At 43.5% G+C, this 26,121-nt stretch overlaps 1 protein-coding gene across 2 annotated transcripts in view; it reads left to right on the forward strand.

The window, feature by feature from the left end:
- Positions 1–677: 677 nt before the first annotated feature.
- The window catches only part of LOC132017640 (uncharacterized), a 284,337-nt gene continuing 258,893 nt past the window's right edge, over positions 678–26,121 (forward strand). The window contains exon 1 of one of the 2 annotated variants that reach the window (XM_059399535.1): positions 678–767. The gene's annotated coding sequence lies outside the window, so the exon portion shown is untranslated. Of the gene's footprint in view, positions 768–8,565; positions 8,682–26,121 lie in introns of those variants that run through there. The other variant, XM_059399534.1, reaches the window with a different exon arrangement.

A 26,121-nucleotide genomic window follows, 5' to 3' on the forward strand; every position in this document is an offset into this window, starting at 1 on the left:
GAGATCATGACCTGAGCTGAAGGCAGCGGCTTAACCCACTGAGCCACCCAGGCGCCCCGCTACTTAGATAATTCTTCATGCAAACGACAAGATCCCCAGAGTGGGTTCAGACTATAACGTTCATATACGTTTCCTCCAATGTTAAGCCTTTCTTTTTTTCACTTAGAGTAAATACAGTTTTTTTTTGTTTTGTTTTTTTTTTTTTTTTGACTTGGAAATGCTACTACAAATGGAAGTTCTCGATGGGATTTGCCGGAGTCTTTAAAGGGAGTGTCTTGAGGGGCTCTGTGTTGCCGTGGAGGGTGTGTGGCAAGGCTCCCTTCTTCTGTGGGACCGAATTTGGAATAACCCCCATCTTTCACCAAGTGGCATTAATTATACCAGTGCTCCTAGAGCACTCAGGATTGCCAGGTGGGGAAATATCCGCACAGTTTCTGGAATCTCCAAGGCACAGTGTCCGTTTCTGGCTGAGGACTGGTGGTGAGGCCAGCTGCCACCCGTGGCCTTAGGGATCAGCCTGGAGACCCTGGATTTTCCTAAAGCCCCAGGACGGGGGACTGGAGCCCCTGGTGGTGGTGGTGGTGGAGGGGGCAGCTTTCACCGCCCCCCTGCCTCTGTCCGCCTCTCTCCCACCCACGGCATTGCTGAGCTCCACCCAGCCGCAGCGTTTCTGCCTTGGAACCATTTGCAGCGGCTGGGACGGAGGCCACCCAGGGCTTCTGTGAGCGGCGGTGGCGGCAGGTCTCCTATTGGCCAGAGCTTAGAAGGTTCTCACTTATCGGGGCTGAGCATGGGTGGCCGGGATCCCTTAGGATAACGCAGTTTCTCACTGTCTGGGGGGTGGGAGCTTATGGTGCGCCCTTCCAGCTTTGTTGTTTGCAGCTGGTTTGTCAGGCTTCCGGCTTCCGCGGACTCCCAGAGTCGGTCCCTCCCACCCTCTCTCATGCCCCATTTAATGGCTTTTTACAATGACTCAGAAGATAACAGATCTCCCGGGGCGAGGGGGTAACCGGCTGAAGTCAGAAGGGAGGAGGAATTGTTCACACAGGTCCTCCGAGTCTGAAAATCCTCGTCTTCCTCTGGAGCTGCTAACTACTTCCTATTCTGTTCCTGTCTCCCCTCTTGTAAATGCTCCGGGCTGAGCCCCGGAGCCTGGTTGTGGCTGGCCTGTGATTTCAGGGGCCCTAACTCCCGTCGGGGGTACTTTTGCAGACGAGCGAGTTCGAGGATTGCATTCCTCTTGGCCCGACAGAAAACTGCCCTTCCTAACGAGCATTTTGCAAAGACGCCTCCTTGGCCACCGTCTCTCCCTTGTGCTGAACTGTAATGAACATGAATGAAGAGTTTGATTCCTGGTGTGTGCACCTGGGCGCTTTGTGGAGTCTCTCTTAGCAACCCGCCATGGAGAGTGGCCCGGCAGTTGCTGGATTTCTAAAGCAGAAGATCAAGCCTTTTCACAATAGAAGCTTATAGTTTTAGAAACCGCATGGATAGGAGTGCTGTAATTTTGCAAGATTTGGCAGGCGTCCTTGAACCCAGTAGCCACAGTGACTGAGGCTGAAAAACGTAGAAAGTCAGCTTTCCTTCTTAATTACTTTTAAACCATGTCGGCACATTCTCAGGGTCAGTATCAAGATTTCATTGCAGTGATTTTTTTTCCCCCCTTGCAGTGAAGTCATGGTCTTAGGCTGTTCTCCTGCATTAAAGAAGACTTTTCATTAATTGAGGAAGAAGTTGGGGGGGGGGAGGATAGAGAGAGCACTCCTAACTTGGGAGCATGTGAAAACTTATTGTAATTATCACCGTGGACCGGTTGTACACATAGAAAGTTCTAATTGTTTTAGAGCCCCTATTTTGTGTGGGCTCTTGCCCGAGTAGGTAAGTCCTTGAGCTGGTAACATGATTATTCAGAGGAATAACAACATACAAAAATAATCTCTTTCCTCTATTTTATTATCATCAGTTCATGAACATACCACCAAAGGGCTGGAAAACAAAATTTTCTCATGCTTTACAACCCAGGTCCCCAGGGACCCTGGGCCTCATTTATCCTGAGTAATTTTCAAAAGGGGCTCTGTCCTTTAGCTCCCTATCCGTATCCAGGCTCTTTCAAAGCACACTGCAGCCCGATACAGACACTCTGCCAGTTTCCAGGGAATGGAAGGTTCTGGAATGGGGATCATTGTCTCCCTCTGGTAGATACGATGTACGTTTTAGGTGGTGGTGGTGGTGGTGTGTGTGTTGTGTGTGTATGTGTGGTGTGTTTGTGTTTGACATACACATGGAGAGGTCGAAGTACAAAATTCGTGAAACCTTTTGGTTTCCCTAAGGCTTGTCTCCAGTGCTTGTGCCTTGAATGCAGATTATAATAAATAGAGGCAGGCTCTGTCTGGAAATGCTGGACATCTCCGCCTGAGTTAGAGCTCTTGTTCCAGGCCTCGGGGGATAAAGACAGAGGGTTGCTCTCTAGCTTGCCCTGGAGTCCCTGAGCCTTTGCTGATGGACATAGCTGCTTTTCTCTGTGTGCAGAATCTTGCCGCCAGCCTCCCACGGTGTGGGGAGAGTGTAGAGAGAAGTGGGAGGAGGGAGGTCTATCCGTCGGCTTCTACTAAATTTGCCAGGGCCAGGCACTCTGCTGGGTGCTCTGTGTGCATTTCATGGACTCTACACCCCAGGTTGGAAAAGTAAGTATTCTGTAAGTGAGGCAATGTCGAGCTTTAGAGCTCCAGACTTTAGCTACATTCCACCAGGATTTAATTATAAATTTGCCGCTCTTAGAGGATGTGACTTCTCCATGCCTCAGTCTCCCTGTTGTAAAGTGAGTATAATACAGTGCCCGCCTCAGTTGCTGGTTGTAGAGATTAAATACGGTAATGTAAAGTGCTTAGAAGAATTCCTCCCGTAGAGCTGTAGGTGAATGTTTCATAAACTAAGGGGATAGAAATAGAGATTCATGTGCCCGGTTTGTAGAAGGAAGTAGCCGGGTTAGGGTCAGAAGTTGGGTCTGTTGGCTTGAAAGAAGTGATCTTTCCATCTCACCACTCACCATAGTTCCTTTTTCTTCGTCCTAGTTCTGTTCGAGTTGGTATTCTTCATTCCTCCTCACCCCGCCTGGTCAAGGATGGGTTTGTTCCCTATATCATTCTGGTTTTCCCATGTGTTTGGTCTTGTATGGACATCCTGGGACCCATGAACTAGAGCTTAAACTTTGAAGGTAGTTCCTGGACGCAGGTGTTAACAGCTCTTTTCTCCAAAAGACCCTGGGGTTGAACTGGCCATTTTAGTTGCATGGTCAAGCTGTTGGGATGGATTCAACAATCCGGTGTTGTCTTATGTGTTGGTTCTTCTCCTCCCTCCACCATGGAATCATCCCATGACCAGATTCTGTGTCATAGACGTCCCATGGTACTCACCCCAAGCATCTGACTTACTGCTGAGCACATACACAGCAGCTCGGGGATATGTGAATTAAGGAAGGAGAGCACCACATCGAACAGCCTTTTCCTGTCTCTAAACATAATATTCCATGGGACAGCATTTTTCCTTTCCATGGTGGTAGGTTCAAGAGTTTATCGTCCAAGTTCTGGGATCTTTGACATGTCCTTTGCTTCCACTGGCACGTCCTTCTACAGTTTCCACTGTAAGCTTGTAACCCTTTCTCGCAGGTCTGCAAATATTGTGGAGTTGGCTTGAACCTGTGTATCTCCTGCCAGGTCTCCTTCTTTTACACTCTCTTAAGAAATGCTGCTAAAGATGTAGAACATATTTACAAAGTCCTTAGGTGTGGCGATGAGGAACATAACATTTGGTCTCCAGAAATGAAAATATAGAAGGGATTTTGATTACTTTTGCCTCAGTCCCACCTAACGCACCTACCCGTGTGCAGTTTACTTTGGACAGGAGTTTTCAATAATGTTAACATTTATGTAAACTGCAGTGGGACTTTTTTTTTTTTCTTTTGACTGAGGATACAGGGTCTTTAAGGCAAGACAACACTATTAATAGCATGTGGATGTGTGTGGTTTATTTTTGTTTTCAAAATGGAAATGTTTCTTTGGGGTTTTGGCATGCTCTTTGATATGTTGTAAGATGAGAAAGCATCATTTGGGAAACTCAGTACTCATACCATATTAGGAAATTTACAGTGCCTCGGATTTCACATTTAATGTTTTAATTGCCTGGTTTGGTAATAGAAACATTTCAAGCTTCTCTCTTTCATTTAAAGTTACCACCACTTTCCCCCCTCTCTCCAGCGGTGGGCTGATGCCAGCCTCTGCTTCCTGCCACCAGCCCTAGCGTGGGCCGAAGAGTTGCCCTGAGAAAGTGGTTCATCACATGTCATGTGGAATGACTGCTGACTTCTGACCTGGCAGTTGTTTCCTGGGGTGCTTGTAAATATGCTGAAGGTACAACAAAACATGAGTTGTATTTGTGAAACTCAGAAGTTCTGTTTGAATCGAGGGTGCTAATCTGAACGTCATGGAAAGTACATAAGAAATCAAAGAGAATGCCGCCATCTTGGTCTGGGGGCAATATTTAAGATGTCCACCTGTGCATGGTAGGAGACAGAGATGGAGATGGCATGGCAGAGCAGGGAAAGAGCAGAAGTTGGGTAGTTCATGGAGTTCAGGCCTTCTGGAAAGACATTTACTCTTCTTATAATTACCTTCTTATGGAAGAAACGGTGGTGAAGGGATTTCTACAAGTCATTTCCTGTGGACAATAAAATGTAGATGGAACAAGCCTATGTATCTTCAGTGTCACACGTAGTCACAAGGTTGAGAAGGGAAATGTGCTCTTCTCGGGGGAACTGGAGCTCCATTACTAGGCAGCTGAGAGTGGGGATTATGTTCACTTTCCATGGACCACAATCTAAATAGAATTCCAATTAAAATGTCTATTTCATGTTTCAATATCCAAATATAATTTTTAATTACAGAGTAATCCATGCTTAGTGTAGAAAATTTGGAAAATACAGGAAGACCTCCAGAAGAAAATAAAAATAACCTATAATTATATAAACCAGAGAGAATTTGGATTTTTTTTTAGTATTTATTTCTATGTGCTTATGTCTGTATGCATTTTTATGTAAGTAGGATCTCACTGTATATGCATTTTGAATTCTAATTTTTCTTCTATAATAATAAACATGGTATTTAATGGTCCTATTGTAATTCTTGATAAGTTCATCCCAGAATTTCCCCATGACTTTTCCACTGGGCTAATTGTGGTCATGGTGGTTTATTATGTCAGGTTAAGTAATACCAGGAAGAACACCGGGAACCGAATGCTCAGCAAAATGTTGTCGATTGATCTCACTGGTGGTAATTTGTCTGTTTTGTCTCTATTTCCTTTTGCTTTTCCATTTTTTCTATCTTATTGTTCGTTTTCTTATTCAGGATTGAAGATCACTTGGTATCCTCATTGTGGAGCCCAATTTCCCTGCTTGCCGCCCTCTCTCTCAAACACGACCCCATGTCCTCCTCACATTGTATCCTGTTCCACTACCACAGAATTTCAGAGTCTTCAGAAACGAATCAGCAAGCAGACATTTTCCCGTCATTTCTCATGGGACGTTTTTGTTCTCTTGCTAGCCTCACTAGTGCTATTTTCTAATTCTCAATATGCTGCTTACGTCTTTCCTTCTTTGCCACAGCTCCACATTTTATAACCCAGACTTGGCTCTCCTCTTTGTGGGAGGTCCTCCCCATTTTTTAGAAAGGGGAAATGGCCTATATTTGTGAAGATTTTCGAGGTCAAGCACTGAACAGTGGAATGTGGGCTCTTGATGCACTAGGAGATCAGGAGGGGAAAGATGGATGTGAGCTAGTTTACTCAAAAAAGGCTTCACAGAGGGGGCACCTGGCTGGCTCAGTCGGTAGAGCAGGTGACTCTTGATTTCGGGGTCCTGAGTTTGAGCCTCATGTTGGGCGTCCATCTTACTTTAACGAAAGGCAACTTCATTGCTGTAGGTGACAGTTAGCGTAGTTATAAAAGGATGGCAGGATATACGTGTAGCACAGGGAAAGAGAGGGTATTTAATAATCGGAAAGGCAATAAACAAAGACCTACAAACTATTAGTGGTAGTGTTTGGTAGACATGAACATGGTATATAAGTGCAAACTTGAGGGTCATAAGGATGTCTGTGTCCAGTGGGTGAAAGGGGAACGTAGTGACCTCTGCGAATTCAGCACGTGCTGTCCGAGAAGGCCCACCTTGAATTCCTGTAGCCCCTCGCTAGACCGATGGCACGGATCCCTCCAGATTCCTGACTCCCGCTCTCCTTTCTCTTGTCTTCATCTTCTCCTGGAAGTGCCGTTATCCACAGATGACACTTTCACAATGAATTTCCCAAACGCGCTCTCCTTTGATGCTTTAAATAGTCTCGGACAGGCATGGCCACACTGACGTCAATGTGTATGTCTGAGGTTCGCTGAAGTTAAGAAACTCTCCTGAGAACTCATGGACTAACAGCAGACGCGGCCCCTGAGGCTCGGGCTCAGATGTGGTCATTGTTCCTTGTGATCAGTCCCGCCATGCCTGCCATTTAGGTCCTCTCTGTTGGCTCATGTGCTCGTTCACTGGTTCACTCAGTTTGGGCAGATCTCGACGGACCACCTCCTACGGGCAGGCTGGGCCCCATGTTGAGACAAAGGTGAGCAAAGCTCACTTCCTGCTCCGCCTCCCAGTCAGATAGGGTTCTAGATGCAAAGCTGCCTGTATGATCTCCTTATGGATAGACCTCGAAGGACTTTAAGGCTGGTATTCTGGCATGGAGGTACCTTCCCGGAGGGGAAGGATGTCTTAGCTTAGATACTGGGGAGAGGGTGCAGTGTTCTTTGCAGGAATTCATGACCTAACAGGCCAAAGGTGAGAGAGGCCGGTGGTGTATATGGGAGCTCAAAAATTGTTGAATTTGGGGCGCCTGGGTAGCTCAGTGGGTTAAGCCACTGCCTTTGGCTCAGGTCATGATCTCAGGGTCTTGGGATCGAGTCCCACATCGGGCTCTCTGCTCAGCAGGGAGCCTGTTTCCCGCTCTCTCTCTGCCTGCCTCTCTGCCTACTTGTGATCTCTGTCTGTCAAATAAATAAATAAAATCTTTAAAAAAAAAATTGTTGAATTTGCCTGGAAACTAGTGAGCCAATTAGGAAATGGCTGAAGATGAACGTCAAAAGGAAGGCAGATCACCTGCGGTGTTGGAATCCGTGGTTAGAGATTCGAGCTTCTCAGAGCACCAGGAAGGACCCCTGGAACGGTACAGAGCCTGAGGGACAGGTCCAGGTTGGCCACGTGAGAAGGTTCCTCTGAAGCGATGGAGGATGGTCTGCCAAAGAAGAGCCATTAGCAGGGGTAACAGGTGACCTTTTCTTCCGTCTCTGGAATAGTGTCTTGACGGAATCAGAAGCCTTCTTCTAGAGCAAAGCTACATCTTCTAGAGCAAAGCTACACATCACGGAGTGCGGAGCAGGGTAGTTTGCTGTCTTATACAATTCTGAGACAAATGCTCACACCTTGCTCTGGTTCCTTATAACATCTGTGAATCCACTGTTAAGAAACTGGCTTCAGAAGCCATACTGTCCATGCACATCTGGCCTGTGGGCTACTACCTTTCTCCAGATGGATAACCAAGGGCGACTTTGATTTCTTTAAAATTGCATACTTTTTCCTTTGTCTTCAAGCCTTGGGTCTAAAAAAGCAAGCCTTTTTTTTTTTTTTTTTTTTTTTTTTTAATTTTTAAAAAAATATTGTCCTTAAAGTTTAGAATCCTGGGAAAGTACCAGCATACAGCTAACATTAATAAAAAAGTTATAAAATGACATGTAGCTCAGGAGCTTTTCATTATAGATGGGATTCACCAGTAAGAGCACGCTGCAAGGTCAAGCTTCAAGGTCAAGCAGAGCAGCCTGGTGAAGACAGATGTGTCTCTCTCTGACAGACAGTGAAGTCAGGCTGGCCAGGGTAGCTGGACTTTTGTCTAAGAGAGCTGCTTTTCTTCTGTGTAAGGAAAACTCTTGCCTCTTGTAGTCCTTTCTACATTTTTCTCACAAGTAACTCCCTTTAGAGAATAATTCTTCAATTTGCCCTTCCCTGTCTTTCCATAAAAGCGATGATAGATTATCCCAAAGGGCTGGTGGGAAGGAATTAAGATTGGAATGTGGAGGAAGGAGCTCCACCTATAATGGGACTGTAAGGACCCTAGCGTATAGGTCCTTTTAAGGCCCTTCTATAGGACCCCTGTAAGCTGGGGTCCTTACAGTCCCAGGAGAGCTCTGAACTTGCCTGTTCCCCTTCAGCATCCCTGAGGTGGCCTCATTGCTTCTCTTACCTGGGTAGAAAGAGTATGTGACTCTCCGGCCTGCCTTGCAGTCTCGTTGCCATGGAAACTTCCATTCCATACACCTGATTCACACATCACGCTTGGCTAAGTCCAGACAGAGGTCACAGACTGGCATTTGCCCTTTGTTTCCCCGTCTTGTGTTTTCTGGGCGCTTAAAAATGGATACAGAGAGTTGGGGGTGGGGAGGGTGTCATGTGTGAGAAAGCGCTGTTGGGAGGGGTAGAAATTTGGGAGTTTCCGAAGTAATAACCTTTAAAGGAAGGAGCAGAGGAAATGGAGAAGTCTGTGTAGCTTGAAGCTTCTCGTGCAAGGAAAGGCGTTGATTCAAGGATATGTCTGAAGGTAATTTTCTGGATTTTCAGGTGAGATTGGGAATGAAGAGAACAGATTCAGGAAGCCTGAATCTAAAAATTATCTAGCAGGGCTCCTTAGTGGGTTTTCTGTCCCATTTTCAGCAAATTACCCAATACTCTGTGGCCCATGGGATACACGTTAAGATTGGAAGCTGGGTATAGGGCAGCCATCAGTTACAGGTGTGTGTTCACAATCACGTCCTCTGGTGACGATGCCTATACCATGGCTTGACTTTCATATAACGTACGGTATTTTAGAAAGCACCAATAATTTTGTGGAAAGTATCATTACGGATGATACACATGCCGGAATCCGTTTCTGTTTTTCCTTATTTCTTCCCTCCTCTTACAGAACTCCTTTAATACATAACCTGGGGAAAAGGACCTTGCAGGAGAGCTTAACCTTCCTTCCCAGACTGAATTCCTTAGCCGTAGATTGAGTTTTCTTTTGATTCCTGTTTATGAGGCCAAGATTTTGAAATTAAGAAAGACGTTCACCTTGACCTGATGCTCAGTCTTCCTAGGATGCGAGGTTTCAAACCTGCATGTGGCAGAATCAGGGTCACCCGTGCGACAGCATTGGACTTGGCTAGTCAGCGGCTGCTCAGCCTTAACCCTGCTAGCTCTTCTGCTTTCTTCAAATTTGCTAATTTTCCTCCTATGGAGGTGTCCTCAGCTTACAAAGTGTGCCCTGACAGCAGTCAGGAGGCCTCGTTTGGAATCCACCATACCTGCGTGAAAAACCTCCCGTCCCTTGTATTCTTGGATGCATATATTTTTTAAGTTTTTATTTAAATTCCAGTTCGTGAACAGTGTCGTGTTAGTTTCAGGTATAATTTAGCGAATCATGACTTCCGTACCTCATCTGATCATCATCTGGAGACGCGCCCTCCGCCATCGCCACCACCTGTTTCACCCTTCCCCCTCCCCCCTCCCCTCTGGGGACCATCAGTGTGTTCTCTAGAGCCGAAGAGTCTGTTTTGTTGTGTTTTGTTTGTTTTGTTTCTTCAATGCCACAAATGAGTGAAGTCATATGGTATTTGTTTTTCTCTTCACTTATTTCATTGAACATCATACTCTCTAGCTCTGCCCATGTCATTGAGAATGCATTGGTTTTCGTTTTTTAATGGCCTAGTAACTTTCCATTGTGTATATGTAGGAACATACACACTCCTGACTTCTTTATCCATTTATCAGCCGATGGTCAGTTGGGCTGTTTCTATAAGTTGGCAGTTTTTGATAATGCTGCTATAAACATTGGGGTGCACATATCCCTTTGAGTCAGTATATTTGTATTCTTTCAGTAAATACTTGGTGGTGCTGTTTTCCTAGTAGGGTAATTGCTGCGGTGGTAGGGGAGCTCTATTTGTAACTTCCTGAGGAACCTCCGTACTGTTTTCCAGAGTGGCTACACCAGTCTCACTCCCACCAGTAGTCCAAGAGAGTTCACCTTTCTCTTGGACATATTTTGTTAAACTCAGTTTCCTCATCTGGGAAATGGTGTTAATCATATTAAGCTGCCATTAAAAATATGGTAATTTAAAAAGCATGTTGCCCCTTGTCTGCTGCGTAATGTCTTTTCTCGCCCTGCTAGATAATTTTTAGAAATAACATTATAGCATCTGGAAGCATCTTCTTTGCCATCAGTACTACTGAATTTGTTGTTGCTGAGTTAGGCTTGGACAAGGATAGACGCTGGCTAAGAATATAAATGGTGGATTAGAAGAGATAGATAATTCTTTCCAAAAACAGAGTACGTGCACGCGCTGTCTCTCGTTCTCCTTCGTGTGTGTACCCTGAGTCTGGTTTTGGAATCTCGCTGCAGGTTTGAGCAACAAAATGAAAAGTGTGTACACTTAACAGAAGACAAAAGGTTGACATAGAGACCGTCTTCTTTAGAGAGGGGTGATGATGCATCTACATTTCCGGGCACTGATGGGAGGCGGGGGTGTGAGAATTTCCTTTTCCAGGACCCGGGGGCCATTCTAATCTTCCTTCCTGCCTCTGGAATCTCACCTCCTTGATTTGCCCTTCTTTTCCTGTCAGATTGGCTTTTTATTATTGTGGTACAACAGACCCAACTTAAAATACATTATTGGAACCGCTTGTAAGTGCTTTCGTAGTGTGTGCGACCAGCAACGCGGCCCAGCTCCAGAACATTTGTCTTCTTCCCGAACTGAAACTTCCACCTCTTTTTTTTTTTTTTTTCTTTGAAGATTTTATTTATTTATTTGACAGAGCAGGAGCACACAAGCAGCGGGAGCAGCAGAGGGAGAGGGAGAAGCAGGCTCCCCGCTGAGCAGAGAGCCTGATGGGGAGCTCGATCCTGGGACCCTGAGATCACCACCTGAGCCGAAGGCAGACAGACACTTAACTGGCTGAGCCACCAGGCACCCCTGAAACTTCTCAACTTCTACCTTTTAAACAAGAACTTCCTGTTTTCCCCCGCACCGCTAAGCCACGGACAGCATCCCTTGTTCTATTTTCTGTCTGTGTGAACTCCAGATGGATACTCTATAATAGTGGGGTCATGTAGTCATTGACCTGTTGTGCCTGGCTTATTTCACTCAGTAGTGTCTTCAAGGTCGACCCACCGTGGAGCAGGTGCTCGAATTTTATCCTTTTTAAGGCTGAGTAGCATTCCATTGTATGTGGGTGCCGCGTTTTGCTTACCCGTTCGTGTGTGGGCAGGCGTTGGCTTGTTTCCACCGTTCCGCTGTGGAGCGCATGGCTGCTGTTGGTGCGCAACGATTTCAGCACATTTTCTGCTTTTATTTTGGTCAGAGACGGTGACTCAGTGTTCTGTTGCTGTTGGATCCCCCTTGTGGATTCTTCGATAGCCGTAGAATTCCTCATGCCATCCATTGTCTTCTGGTCTTACTGTAGTAACAACACACCATAAAATTAGTCATTTTGATCCTTTTTAAGTGTACAGTTTGGCAATGTGAAGTATTATTTATACTGTCGTGCCACAGATTTTACAACGTTGGCATTTTGTGAAACTGAAACTCTGTGCCCATCGAACAAGGACTTCCTTCCCCCTCCCCTGAGCCTGGCCATTGCCTTTCTACTTTTTGTTTTTATGGGTTTCACTACTTTGGAGACCTCGTACACATGGAATCATACAGTCTTTGTGCTTTTGAGATTGTCTTTTGTCATGGCCACAATGTCCTCCAGCTTTACTTTCCTTTTTTAAGGCCGAGTAATGTTCCACTGTATGTATCTACCCGTTTTGTTTATCCGTTCATCCATGGCTGGACCTTCGGGCTGTAATGAACTTGAACAAGGGGGCGCGTGTATAACTCAGAAATCCTGTTTTCAGTCCTCCTTCCCCCCTTTGGATGTATATTGAGAAGTGGGGTCGCTGGGTTGTACGGTCGTTCTATTTTTAACTTTTGGGGAACCTGAATGTGTTTTCCATACTGGTTGTAGCATTTCACATTCCCAACAACCGTGCCCGAGAGAGTTCCAGTTCGATCGCATCCTCAATAACTGCTGTTTTATTTCTTAGAGGGGTCATCCTGATAAGTGTGAGGTGATGTTGTGGTTTTGATTTGCAGTGAATCTTCTTAAAAAGTTTGAAAGAAGGTAGTAAAAGCCCATAGTTGGATTGAGAGAGTAGGGAGGTTGGCACAAGGAGCAGCCTCCCAGACGAGCTCCTTCATCTCCCTGGGACAGTTGCTTGCAGTGTGTCTGCCTGGTCGCCTGCACGGCTCCATCTCGCCCGAAGGACTGGAGGTTGAGCTGGGTCTCCGTGGTGTGGCCTGGCCGACAGACAGTCTGTCGCCCGCTCATCCTTTCTGAGTCCTGGGTGATTAGTAAGCATTTTCTCAGCAGCAAATGACTCAGAATGAAATGTAGCTCCAGCTAGAAGCTATTTCAGAAACCAACGATGCCTCACTGCCTTTTAACCATTCCTACTGACTATTTGTCTGTTGTTTTTAAAATATTACTGCTGGGTGTGCCCGGCTGGTTTGGTTGGTGGAACATGCAACTCTTGATCTTGAGGTCATGAGTTCGAGCCCCACATTGGGTGGAGAGATTACTTAGAAGTGAACATCCTTAAAAGAAATAGAAAAAAATAAATAAAAAGATTACTGCTAACCTTGTCAATATCCATGTACTCATTCATTCAACAGTATTAATGGACTAAAGAACCATTTCTGTTCATACAGAATAGAAACATAATGTAAGCCATGTGGGTGATTTTAAGATTTCTAGTACCCATGTGAAAAAAAATGAAGCAAAACAGGGAAAATTAATTTAACAGTATATATCATTCAACATGATAGATCCAGAATGTTATTTTCATATGTAATGAATATAAAAACATATGCGACTGTTGACTTTTTCATCCTGCCTTTTGTAATGTGCTGTGCATTTCAAACTATAGCACTTCTCAGTTTGGTTTGGCCTCCTGTCAGGTGCTCAAGAGCCCCACATCTCTAAGAGTCACCTTATTAGGTGGTGGACCCATCCTCTTAGAGGGTGGTCCAGACTTGGTCAAGGACATGTAGTCCCACAGAGGTCAGCCCTGAGCTCTGTCTAGCGGGCAAGAGGCCTCCCTAAAGAAGAAACACGGGGTTTGTGTGCTCAGCGAGGGCAACAGACGTGCCTGGAGGGTCCCATGAGCCCAGAGGAGGGGCGCCTGGCAGCAGGTGTGATGGTTCTTTCACTTCTAGACCTTGTCCCTTTGAACTCGTCCCCTGGGGTTGGGCACTGAGGTTTGCATGCGTCCCGGTCCACAAGACATTCACTTTTTGCCTCCTGTGTTGAGAGCTGCTGGCAAGTTTATGTTTGATTACAGGCTCCACTCTCGCCCCTGGTCTGGGAGCCGGGATTTCAGCTCCCGGCTCAGTGCTCCCTGCCTGCCTTTGGCTCTCATGGGCAGAATCACTCACGGAGCGTCTGGGGGACTGTCCGTCCGCCAGGTGCACCTCCTCACTCCTTGGGCGGCAGCACCTGGGCGAGGTGAAGGGCATGGATTTTGCATTTTCCTTAGTTTCTTGGGATTGAGGGCTATGTTCGAGTCCCTTGGACTGGTCAACAGAAGCTCGCTGTCATTCTTCCATGGGACATGGTCAGGCACTGTGAGCTATGAGCAGCCTGTGGGCTCATGGATTGAATCCTGGGTCTACAACCAATGAGCCCTGTGCGAGTTACTCAACCTTTCTTACTCTGATCTATTTTCCATAAAATCAGAATTACAGATTTATGTTTGTGGAGCTTATCTATGCAAATACGGTCTGTGTAAAGTAGCCCGTAGAGCCTGACAAATATGGAATTATGGGGAAATATTAATTGCTATTAATTCTTCTGAAAATGCTGAGTTTAATTGACAATATACAATTGCCCTTGTTTATTTTTGCCGGTAACTAAGCAATACATTGTTTGGATAACAGTTGTTTGGCCTCTTTGAAAAATTCTTTAATTATGTATACTTTTTCTTCGCAGTATTTCAGGTGTGTGCGCGTGCGTGCATGTGTGTGTGTGTGTGTATGCGCGTGTGCACGTGTGTGGGAGGTTAGTAATTACCTCTTGCAGATGGAGTTGCCCAATACGATTTTTCCCATAGCAACTGAAAAAATGAAAAATGAAAGCAAAAAAAAAAAAAACCACTGGGGTTGCATAATTGCTGTGCCTGGCCTAGGAGAGTAGAGATCATGAAGTTTTTTGTGGCTTCTGGCTTTCTTCTGGCTGAAGGTGTTGGGTGAAGATACATAGGTCCTACTGACTAACTGAACAGGATGCTGTCGCTTGCTTTGAAGTGAGTAAATTGGTCAGAAGTGCAAGTGGGAGGGGGAGTTGAGGTTTAATGAAGGGTCATTATTAATGTTTCCATGGTTTTAGCAGTTTAAAAGCTGGGACTCGAGGTGAAGTTGTTGGTTGTGGGGTAAACAGCCCACAGACGTTCAGACGTATTTGAAGTTCAGTCTCTCGGTCTTCATTATAACCCGAGAACTGGAATCCAGGTCTTCTGAATAACACGGCCAGGGGTCACTTAATACCTTGAACAGTGAATGCTAATTATCCCATCTTCACAGTGGTGCAGGATGTAAAAAGCTACAGCATTCTTTCCAAACCCCAATTATCTGAAGAAAGTTTTACTTGGGAAGTGAAAAGAACATTATTTTAGATTACTAACCCTTCCTTCAAAAAAGATAGATGTTAATTTCCTATGGCCTAGGTAGAAGGAAAAACACAAGCTTTGAGTGACCAAGTGTTGTCATTTCCCAGCATCTATAAATTTTATCTTTGTATTTTTGTATCCCTTTCATAAAGATTGACGTATCAGAGTTCATTTATTTGACTGGAACACAGAATTGACTTTTCCACTGGAGAGTTGGCTCTCTGGGTCCTGCAACAAAAACAGATAAAACTATTAGCTTCCATTCCCAAGCCCAAATGTTAAGCTCATATCTTGTTTTATTTCTTAAAATTATTTTTACTTCCAAAGACCCATGAGGTCATGTATAGGCCCAACTCTGTATTACCAATAAAAATTCAGGGGTAGAAAGTGCATGGAGAATTGAAATCTTTAAATTCTCCCAAAAACCCAGCTTTCAAAAATTTCTTGTGCTCAGCTCTTTACATGTAAGCGTAGGGCAGGAGAGAGAGAGAGGAGATATAGGACTCTTGATGACTGGAACTCTGCCTTAGAAACCAGTTTCTTACAGTTACCTACTCAGCACTGGGCCATATGTGTCATTTTTTGGTGTTCTCCTTTCCCCGTTTGTCAAATGGAGGTAGTCACAGTATTCGGTGGTATTTGCTTTTGTGTTTTGGTGGTGGTTCTATTAGATGAGATATATGTCTGACCGTTTGTAATCCGTTGCGCATTCTCTGAACCTGTCTTACCTGATGGGGGAAGAGGAGGCATACACAACCAGTCGCCTGAGTAAATATTTTATATCCTTCACCCTAAATTATCAGGAGTACACTGTGAACTAACAATCTCCATTGTCTGACCACCATCAGTTGTAACTGACCCAGTCCTGAGAGCTGCTGTTAAGACAAAAATGGAAGACACGAGATCCATATCTTTTTTCTTCTTGCTTACCCTTCCCCATCTATCCATCCATCCGTCCATCCATCCTTCCTTCCATCCATCCATCCATCCGTCCGTCCGTCCCTCCATCCGTCCGCCCGTCCATCCATCCATACATCCATCCATCCCCACCCATCCATCCATGATATCCATCCATCCAAGACATCCATGGGGCCATTTACCCAGGTCTGGCTTAATGACTTTTTCCTTTATCCTTTATACTGTACATCCTGTATCACTAGTTTCAATGTTCTAAGCTGTGGGAGCTGGGAAATTCTTTCCAATACTAGCCCCCTTTTTGATGATAGTCGAGGTAACAAAATTCAGAAGTCTGGAATAGTGGTGATTTGCTTAAACCTGAACGCTCAGAGCTTTTGCGTTATCTCTGCTCCAAGTTTCTCTTCTATCTTAGTTCTCCCTGGAAGTGAGGTAAGGAAAATATACCTGTACCTTTCATCATCCTTGCCCTGTCCTAATCTAGCAGGAATGACTCTTCAGATAATGTTCCTTAAAATTTTCCCTCCTTGATGATGCCTTCTCTTCATTGATTATGGGGATGGACAATTTGATGCTCTCTCAATTGATTTTGGTTGAAACCAGTATAGGAGAGCTAGCTGCCTCTTCAGTGTGGTGCTGGTGGCATGTGCGTAGCATCACCCATAGGCTCCACACTCCCCTCAGCATTCCTAGGCCTTGTACTTGGTCTACTCCTGAGCTCATATTCTGTGATCCCATGACCCTTGGTAAATTCTGAGCACAAGTTATTAACATCCAGCTGGGAGAAAGGAGTGAATGGGTGGTCTGATTAAATATATTAGACATGGTATAAAAATTCATTCCAGTTATAAGAAATGGTCAGGCGTTAAGAGTGGAGGTGTAGTCTTGGTTTTGCCACTAACTAGAATTGTAAAGGTGGTAGAGTAACTTGATTTTTATGGACCTTGTATCCAAATATGAAGTTAAGTCACATTTTAACTTATGAGCTAAGATTTTAGAGTGAATTACCATTAACACGTCACTCAGCATTGTAGTTCTGTTTTTAAGTCCAGTACTTTTGGTTGTAGTAAAATGTTTACATTTTACATTACCTAAAGAATATGACATGGTATTCAAGATTGGTCATGTCCTTTTGTGTGCTTAACGCTCAAAGCACACTGGAAGTAGGTTTCTACGACTCTGACTAGTCTGCCTCACCCAGTGGAGAAGACTTTTCTCATAAAACCAAGCAAAGAAACTTATGTAAAAATGACCCAGTGTCATAGATTTTAGTCGGTCATTGGAGAGGAGTCTGATATAAAGTAAACAAACAAAGAAACAAAAAAACCTGAGTTCAAGAGTAGACATTACTTTTAGAATCCCTCCTTTTGGAAACTTTAAAAATGGAATGAGCAGATTAGTTTATTCAGGTATTCTCTGAAGACCAGAGAATTTTAATTGGCCTTCTAAAGACCCGAGTTTCAACCTTAGCCAGTGTTCAGATGCTTCTCTTTAACATAATCCTCTGTTGACAGTTTATGGATTATTTTCAGATGAAATGCAGAAAAAATACACCTAAGTGTGTATGAAAGCCAACAAAACTGTAGTTGGAAGGTAGTGCTCATTCAGAAAGCTTTATATGAAAGATTTTTTCTCAGAATGTTGTATGAACCATGAGCCAGCCTCTCCTTGTTCTTGTTTCAAAATCAATGTATTTTTGAACTTGGACTTGGCACCTGTGAACCATTCATGGAGCCATTTAAGGTATGAGCTTTGCATTGGTGTTGAGTCAAGTGAATAAAGGTTGTTTATAACTTTGTATTCCTTGCCAACATCGACACTATCTCTTAAGTAAATCATTTTTATATTAGTCTATATATAACATCATGTGGGAGCTTTTCCTCTTTGCTCTTTGTGTGATCTCGATTGCTAATGTAGACATTCATATCTCCTGACAGTGGTTTTCTAGTTTCTCTTTACATTCTAAATTGGCATGAGTCAAAATTATTTATTTTATACTTGTCAAGGGATAACACTTTTTGTTCTATAATAACCAGGGCTCACAGTGAGTTTTAAAGCTGTTTCAATTGTCTATGTGTACAAATATACTCTTTAAATAGATCCTATATTGATGAATTAAGAAGTGGGTGTTTTTTTTTTTTTTAACTTATTTATGTATTACCCAAACTCTCCACCTGAGAGTTTGCTTCTGTAGATCTCACGGAGCTTGGCTGTCCTTGAATACATTTTGTGTTAACTAAATCTAAGAGGATGAGGAATGCTCTACATTTTTTCCTAGAAGATTAAAATTATAAATATCAGCATGACTATATTTTGTTCTTCTTTGGTCCTCTTTCTGTCTTTCCAAATCAACTTTACTTTCCAGGGCAGCTTTAGGTTCAAAGAAAGAGTTACAGAGATTTCTGATGTACTCCGTGCCCCACACATGTATTGCCTCCCCCATTACTAACATCCCCCACCTGAGGGGTACATTTGTTACAGTTGATGAACCTAAGGGATGCATTGTTATCACTCAAAGTCCATCGTTCTTTTCAGCGTTCATTATTGGTGATGTACATTTTATGGATTTAGACAATTGTGTGATCCTGTGCATGCATCATTTACTGTCATGCGGAATATTTTTGCTGCCTTGGAAATACCCTGTGTTCCACCTGCTCTTTGCTCCTCACCCGCCCCAACACAGGCAGCCATTAGCCTTTTAAATGTCTCCATCATTTTGCCTTTTCCAAAATGCCGTAATGTTGGAATCCTACGGTATTTAGCCTTTCCCTTAGTAATATGCATTTCTGTTTCCTCCATGTCTTTTTGTGGTTTCTTAGCTCATTTCTGTTTAGCACTGAGTAATAGTCCCTTGTCTGGATGTACCCCAGTTACTTTATCCATTCATCTACTGAGGATATCTTCCAGGTTTTGACAATTATGAATGGAGCTGCTTTAAACATCTGTGGTTAGACTTTTTTGTGCACATATTTTTCAACCCCTTTGGGTATAAATACCATGGAGCATGATTGCTGTGTGGTAAGAGAATGTATAGTTTTATAAGAAACTTGCAATTCTTTTCCAATTTTTTACGCCATTTTGCATTCCTACCATCCATGTGAACACTTGGTTTTGCCAGTGTTCCAGATTTGGGCCCTTCTAATAGGTATTCAGTGAAATGTCATTTTAACTTGCATTTCCCTGATGACATATGATGAACATCCTTTTGCATGCCTTTTTATTGTTTGTATATATTTTCTTTTTTTTTTTTTTTAAAGATTTTATTTATTTATTTGACAGAAATTACAAGTACACTGAGAGGCAGGCAGAGAGAGAGAGAGAGAAGGAAGCAGGCTCCCTGCTGAGCAGAGAGCCCGATGCGGGACTCGATCCAAGGACCCTGAGGTCCTGACCTGAGCTGAAGGCAGCGGCTTAACCCACTGAGCCACCCAGGCTCCCCTGTATATATTTTCTTGATGAGGTTTCTGTTAAGGTCTTTGGCTCATTTGTTATTTGGGTTGTTTGTGTCCTTACTGAGTTTAATAAAGATTCTTTGTATATGTTGGATATACAGAGTCCATTCTCAGTTATTTCTTTTGCAAATATTTCCTCTCAGTCTGTGACTTCTCATTCTCTTGATAATATCTTTCACAGTCAAAATTTTTAATTTAAAAATTTTAGCAATTACTCTTTTCACAGAATGTGTCTTTAGTGTTGTATCTTAGGTCATTGTCAAACCAAGTTCCTCTAGATTCCGCCCATGTTATTTTCTCATAGTTGTATTAATTTGTATTTTACATTTAGATCTGAGATCCATTTTGAGATCATTTTTATGAAGGGTAGGTTCACTTTTTTGCATGCGGATGTTCATTTGTTCAGCACACTTTGTTGAAAAGCATGCCCTTGCTCCATTGTATTATCTCTCCTCTTTGTCTGAGGTTAGTTGACTGTATTTATATGGGTCTATTTCTGGGCTCTCTGTTCTCTTCTTTTGATCTGTTTTTCTATTCTTTCATTAGTGCCACACTGTCTTGATTTCTGTAGCTTTATAGTCAGTCTTGAAGTTGGGTAGCTTTAGTCCTCCAACTATGGTGCTCTGCTTCAGTGTGGTTGGTATTTTGAGTTCTTTCTTTTTATTTTTTTTAAGATTTTATTTATTTATTTGACAGAGATCACAAGTAGGCAGAGAGGCAGGTAGAGAGAGGGAAAGAGAGAGAGAGAGAGGGAGGTTCCCTGCTGAGCAGAGAGCCTAATGTGGGGCTCGATTCCAGAACCCTGGGATCATGACCTGAGCTGAAGGCAGAGTCTTTAACCCACTGAGCCACCCAGGAGCCCCTGAGTTATTTCTTTCTATACTTTTAGTGGAGTTCATAAAAGTGGACCTTGGGGGGCACCTGGGTGGCTCAGTGGGTTAAGCCACTGCCTTCAGCTCAGGTCATGGTCTCAGGGACCTGGGATCGAGCCCCACATCAGGCTCTTTGCTCACCAGGGAGCTTGCTTCACCCTCTCTCTCTGCCTGCTTCTCTGCCTACCTGTGATCTTTCTCTGTCAAATAAATAAATAAAATCTTAAAAAAAAAAGTGGACCTTGGATTTTTATAATATAGTACCTTTTTTTTTAAATGGAGTGTCTGGATATAGGATTTAATCATGATAAATATAGTGTATTCTAGAAATTTTGGAATTTTGAAAAGAGTGACTTGTTGACCATCCTTTCCTGAAACAGTGAATCCACAACTGTTAAAGACATCAGCATCTGACCAGAAAGCACTGTTACAGGAAGAAAGGTTTCAGTTCTTAAATTTCATCTATCTATGAAAGATCCTGTTTCCCTTCCTCTTCAGCCTCCTATTTTCCTAATAGAGTTTCAGTGGCTCCTTATACATTTATGGTAAATCAGACACTTAATGACCACTGCCAGTTGGATTCAGTTTGGCTTTCCCTTAGTGGAACTCTGCTTTGTGAATGGTTAGGCACAGAGGAGGCACAGTTTTGGAAGAGGGGGTAGTGGTTCTGGATTTAGATCATGTAGCTCAAATCCCCATGCTGCATTCATTAGCTATATGTCCTTTGTCAAATAATGTCACCCCTCTGAATCTTAGTCTGCTGAAGGCTAAAAGTGTGTGTGGGTGTATCTGTTTTCATCTGTGATAGCATGTAAGTAAATGCCATGCAGGATCAGAAATTTAGTTATTCCTTCAGCTCCTTATTGTGGCTGATTTGACTTTGTACTCTACGAACATGGGGAATCCAGAATTTAAGAAATACTTCCTCTCCTTCTTACCTGTTTAGGTAGTGAATTATTCTTTTCCTGTCATTTAATATCAAAATATTTAAGTCACAAACCAGCAATAATTTAATGGTAGATTTGGGGGGCACAAACAAGCTGTTTAAAAACTAATAAATAAAAAGGACTGTCCACGTATCGATTTGAAGTTTACATCCGATCTTTAATTTGTTGTGTTACTCAGTTACGAAGAGGAGAGAGAACATGAAATCCGATTATTTTCATGACGATTTTTTTGTCTTCTCTAATCCCAGAAATATCCAGAGGATATACAGTTCAGTATTCTCAGATACTGCTCACCATCTGTTTTCGAAGTGAAAAGTGAGCATCACGTGATACTTTGATTATCCTCCACTATTCCAAACTTAGGGGAAAGAGGTCGCTATCACGTACAACTGGCTGGATACTAACACTGCATATTCCATAACCTACTTTCTTGGTATAGGTTTCTGGTAACCATTCACCCTTTCTTGGCCTCCTCACATACTTATTACAACAGATATTCTTGGCTCAATGAAATAGGGAACTCATTCATTAGGAATGTTTGGGTTTTTCAGAATCAGAAAGTAGTTTTGATTGCCTTAGGTTTTTTTTTTTTTTTTTTTCTTTTTATTCTTCCTTCAGACATGATCCTGTGTGGAAGAGAGGAAAGTAATGAGAGAATTTTGGAAAATGGTGTGAATCACAGCAAGTCACAGATTTAGATGCAAATTGGGAGCAATAAAGATATAAAGATTATGTGGGTCATCTATAATTAGATACTTTTATGTATATATTGTATATATGTGTTGTTTTCTCAAAAGCATTAGGTCTGGTGACACGTGACAGATCTCATTGGACAGAAAAGGAAATATGCTTGGGAAGGCAAGTAACCTGGCCCAAAACATTGCTAGTAAGCATCAAAAAAATTAAAAAAAATTTTTTTCTCCAGTCTATGGTATGTGGCTCAAAATGATGTCTTTTGTGCAATCATATGGGTTGGTGTAAAATCAATACTACAATTATGTATCCTTTTAAAACCTTCCTTGATGTCATGCCCTGTAGGAACGTATTTCAGGATCAGATTTTCATGCTGCTATCAGTGCCACACGCTCAAAATGGCGGTGGCTTTGCCACAGAGACCTGCTCAGAAGGAGCATGTTCCCCTCTTCTCGAATGTTCTACCAAAGATGAGACCATTTCATGATGAGCATATAGCCGTGGCTATTACTAAGTATTTAATATGCGCCCCCTCTTTGTCTCTTTTGTTTATATGTGTTGACATTTTTGCTCTGCTCGGTGCTCCTGGGGTAGGTACCATTATTTTTCCATTTGCATGTGAAGTAACTATGGTACAACATGATTCATAAATGGTCAAGGGCTCAAAGCTATTGTGGGTTCCAACCCGAGTCCACTGGCTCCATGGCCACTCTACAGTGCTGCCTCCTCTTCTGAGGAGGGAGCAACGGTGGCTCCATGAGGAGCTCCACTTGGCCTCGGTTGACGCAGGAAATAGTTTTATGTATGTCTTACCAAGCCATCGTATTTTCTCATTAATTATAAGTGGTTGCAAAATGTAGCTCAAGGCAGAGTTAGAGGGTGGGAGAGGTTTAAGTCACTTGGAATGGTTAGCAAAGCTCTCTGGGCACACTTCCTGGAAATCAAAGTTTTAGCTGCACATGAGGACCCCGGATGTTTGGAGAGAGGGGTAGATTTTGTGTCTTTGCACATAGGTGTCCCCACATCCCTTTGGTCTGCAGCCTGAACCACTCTGGGATGGAAAAATAAATCTCAGGAAAGATCAAAGAGTAGAACTAAAGGAAATACCACATAGGTTTCAAAGGACTAGAGTTTCATAGCCATAATTTATAATGTCCTCTGCCCTTGTGATAATTTACATGGGACTGTTTATCGTTTTGTGTTTGAGAATATATTTGTCTTTTATATTTTAAAATATCCTGTCTTTAGAATCCTTTCAAGTGCAGTGATTGGAAGCTGGAGGTTCTTTTCATTCTACCTTTCTTCCTTTTAGTCTTTGTTCACCGGCCCACTTACTGAACAGATGTTTATTGAACACCTACTATAGGACAGACCCTCTGTTGGACTCTAGATGAACTCTAGGGGAGATGCTGAATCTGTCTCCAGGGAGTTTGGTAGGAGAAACTGTTGTGGACTCAGCTAATCACAGGGCACGTCAAGAAACACTCTGCTAGCAGGAGGCAAAGTTCTGTAAGTGCGCAAAGGAGGGAGGAAGTAATTCTTCCCATGTTTATCAGCAGACATTGGAGCTATCTGTGAATAGTAGGGGTGGGAAGGAAAACCGGGGTTGTGTGTGTAGGACACTGGACTGCTCAAAAGCCCAGAGCACCGAAAGGACAGGAATAACACTCATCACCTCACAGCTACCAACCTGAGTCCGTGACCAGCCTAGTGTACCTGGGACAGAAACTGGCCACCAACACCCAGGCGCAAGGATCTCCCTGGCCAGTCTTCACTTCTTCGTGTATTCTTGGGTAAAACTGGGCTGCTGCTGCTTCTCTCTTTTTTTGTTTTCCACTTTTTCTGGTTGGTTTGATAGATGTGAAGTAGGTGTCGGTGTTGTCGATGTCGGACTTTAATTATACCCAGGGAGTCCAGAAGAAACCAAGCCACGTGCTGTGACCCAGGAAAATAGAACGTTTTTGGTGCCTTGTTTCTGTGTCCTTGTCCTATTTGTTTTCTTCGGGGAATTGTATTTTTTGTGATGCTGTTAGAATAGGTCTGAGGACAACCTACGTGTCCCTCCACTGTTTCCTTTGGCTTTCTGTGAGCCCTCCTGGAGAAGTGTGGCGTGCAAATATGGAGACTTCCTCTGTTGAGTTCCTTAAATTTGCTAATTTGGACTTTTATATCGGGACAGCAAAACGTTCTTGTTTAAATGGCATATGATTCCTGGAGAGCTCATAAAACTGTCCAACGTGATGTCAAATATTTTGTGTCTGTAAGAAACTTTGCAGATGGCTAAGATAAGTACGAGGGGGTATTTTACGTGGTTTTTTTTTTTTTTTAACTGTCTCTTTAATTACCTCGTATAAAATGGGGACTTCTCCTTGATCATCAGGGAAGTGGATGATTTTCCTGTTGTAAATCCCAAATACCATAAACTCCAGATTTTATGATTGACAGGTCTCTGCTGAGAGTTTACATTCTCCAAGAGGACTCCCCAAAATACCATATCATCGTAGTTGTTCAGAAAAATCCATATTTCAGTAAAATTTCCCCGACCCCAGTTGGCGTTGTTAAGCAACTCAAATCCGATAGCTTCGTTTGCTTGGGAAACCAACCGGTGTCCCAAACAGGATTGTGTAAGTTAAAAGAGCACCGTGCCAAAACTTTGTAAGAACATGATGTCAAAAATAAATATATGCGTATACACACACAGGTACAATTGAGTATACTGTTCCCGATGTTTTGATCCAGGGAAACTAGAAGACGAGTGGGAGGCATTCTGATCAACTTGGTATTTGTTCCAGAGAAAGTCACTGGAGGAGAAAACACATTCTTGGCATGGACTGAAAAGCCACATTCTGTGATACAATTCATTTTGTGATTTAAATTTTTATAATTCAGTATATGTAATAAACAAGGTAGTGTTGGATGGTGAGTTGAGTGCTGTGAAGTTAGAAGTGTGTGAATCATCTTCCCTTTTACAAAGCAAAGTGCGGAATTGAGGCTATAGATGGGGTTTTCATGAGTCTCCTTTCCCTTTCTTCCTGTTCTTCGTTGTGCCCTGTCTGTCTATCCCCTTAACCCTTGGCCTAACCTCCTTTGATCAAAGGAGAAAAAAAAAAATCTTTAGGAGTTGTAAGGTCATTACATTTAGGATGAGAGTTCAATGTAACATCATTGGTGGATTTAGTCATTTCTAGCTTTCTGCCTAGACTTGAAAATAGTTTCAATGCCCATTGCTGAATACTGCCGTTCTCTGCATGTTTTCCTTCTGGGATTGAACTGGACAGGATTCTGGTGTTTTAGTACATTCCAGTGGGTATAAGAATATTGGCTACTCCAGGTTTCCTTAACTGACCTGGTTATGGTAGAAATGATCCTGTCCCCTGGATCCTAGACTTTTCTCCTTTGCAACACCAGAGATTAGTAAGTTGGCTGTTATCTCCATTACAGTGGGTTACAGAAGCAACTTTGGGGTGAGATCTGGGGCGTGGCCAGGATGGTTCACAGAACCAGGTCCATGGTGGTGGTGCTGGTGGTGTTTTAATACATGGACCATTTCATAAACTGCCAATTTCATGTGGCACACCTTGCCTCAAATTGTCCAAATAAAATTTCCTTTGCACTATTTCCCCCCACCACCCTGTCCATCCCCCTGCCCCCAGCACCGTGGGTCCAGTCAGTGACGGGATGTCTTTGTCACTGTCCAGTGGACCTCTTCCTTGGAACAATAGGTGATGGACGTTCTGCAGTGGGGAGGCCTGGGCTCGACTTCAAAAGCGATTTCCCCATCCCGACAGGGCAGGGCATGTTCTCCTGGGGCTGGGAAGTCACAGCTCCAGCCCCGTTGAAGACCGCACCTCCCCGGTGCTTTTTCCTTCCCAGGAGCTGTAGAGTCCAAGTGTGACTGCCAAGACGCATCCAGAAAAGCCAAAGATCCCGGGCATGTCCGACCTTCCCGCAGCTTGCCACACACACACCTACAGCATCCCGGGGAGATGAGTGAGGAATGGGAGGGAAGGGAGCGCCAACCAGGTGAGCAACCACGTCGGTCTGCGGGCTCACGCAACAGGAAGGGATCCTTGGCAGTTCTGTGTATTTGGCAGGATTGTTGTATGACCTGAGCTTACACTAAGTTGCCTCACAGCAAATAACTTCTCACCAGGCGCTATAAAGGGGAGGATGACTCCTGGGCTGAGGACAGATGAGTACATCAAAGACGACTAATTAGTTTCCAGGTGTGGTTGGGCAGGGTTGTCTCTCTGCTTTCAGGAAGGGGTTAAAGCCGAACTTTTGTCAGCCCTTAGGTGAGGTTCTTTTGTGCAAAGCCAGTGTAAAAGCTTTAATACAGAGTCTCTGGGCTTTGGTCCTTATGGTGGGGTGTGTGTGTGTGTGTGTGTGTGTGTGTGTGTGTGTGTGTGTTTGTATCCAC

This window comes from Mustela nigripes, chromosome 5, assembly GCF_022355385.1.
Source record: "Mustela nigripes isolate SB6536 chromosome 5, MUSNIG.SB6536, whole genome shotgun sequence".
NCBI classification, from domain to species: Eukaryota; Metazoa; Chordata; class Mammalia; order Carnivora; family Mustelidae; genus Mustela; species Mustela nigripes.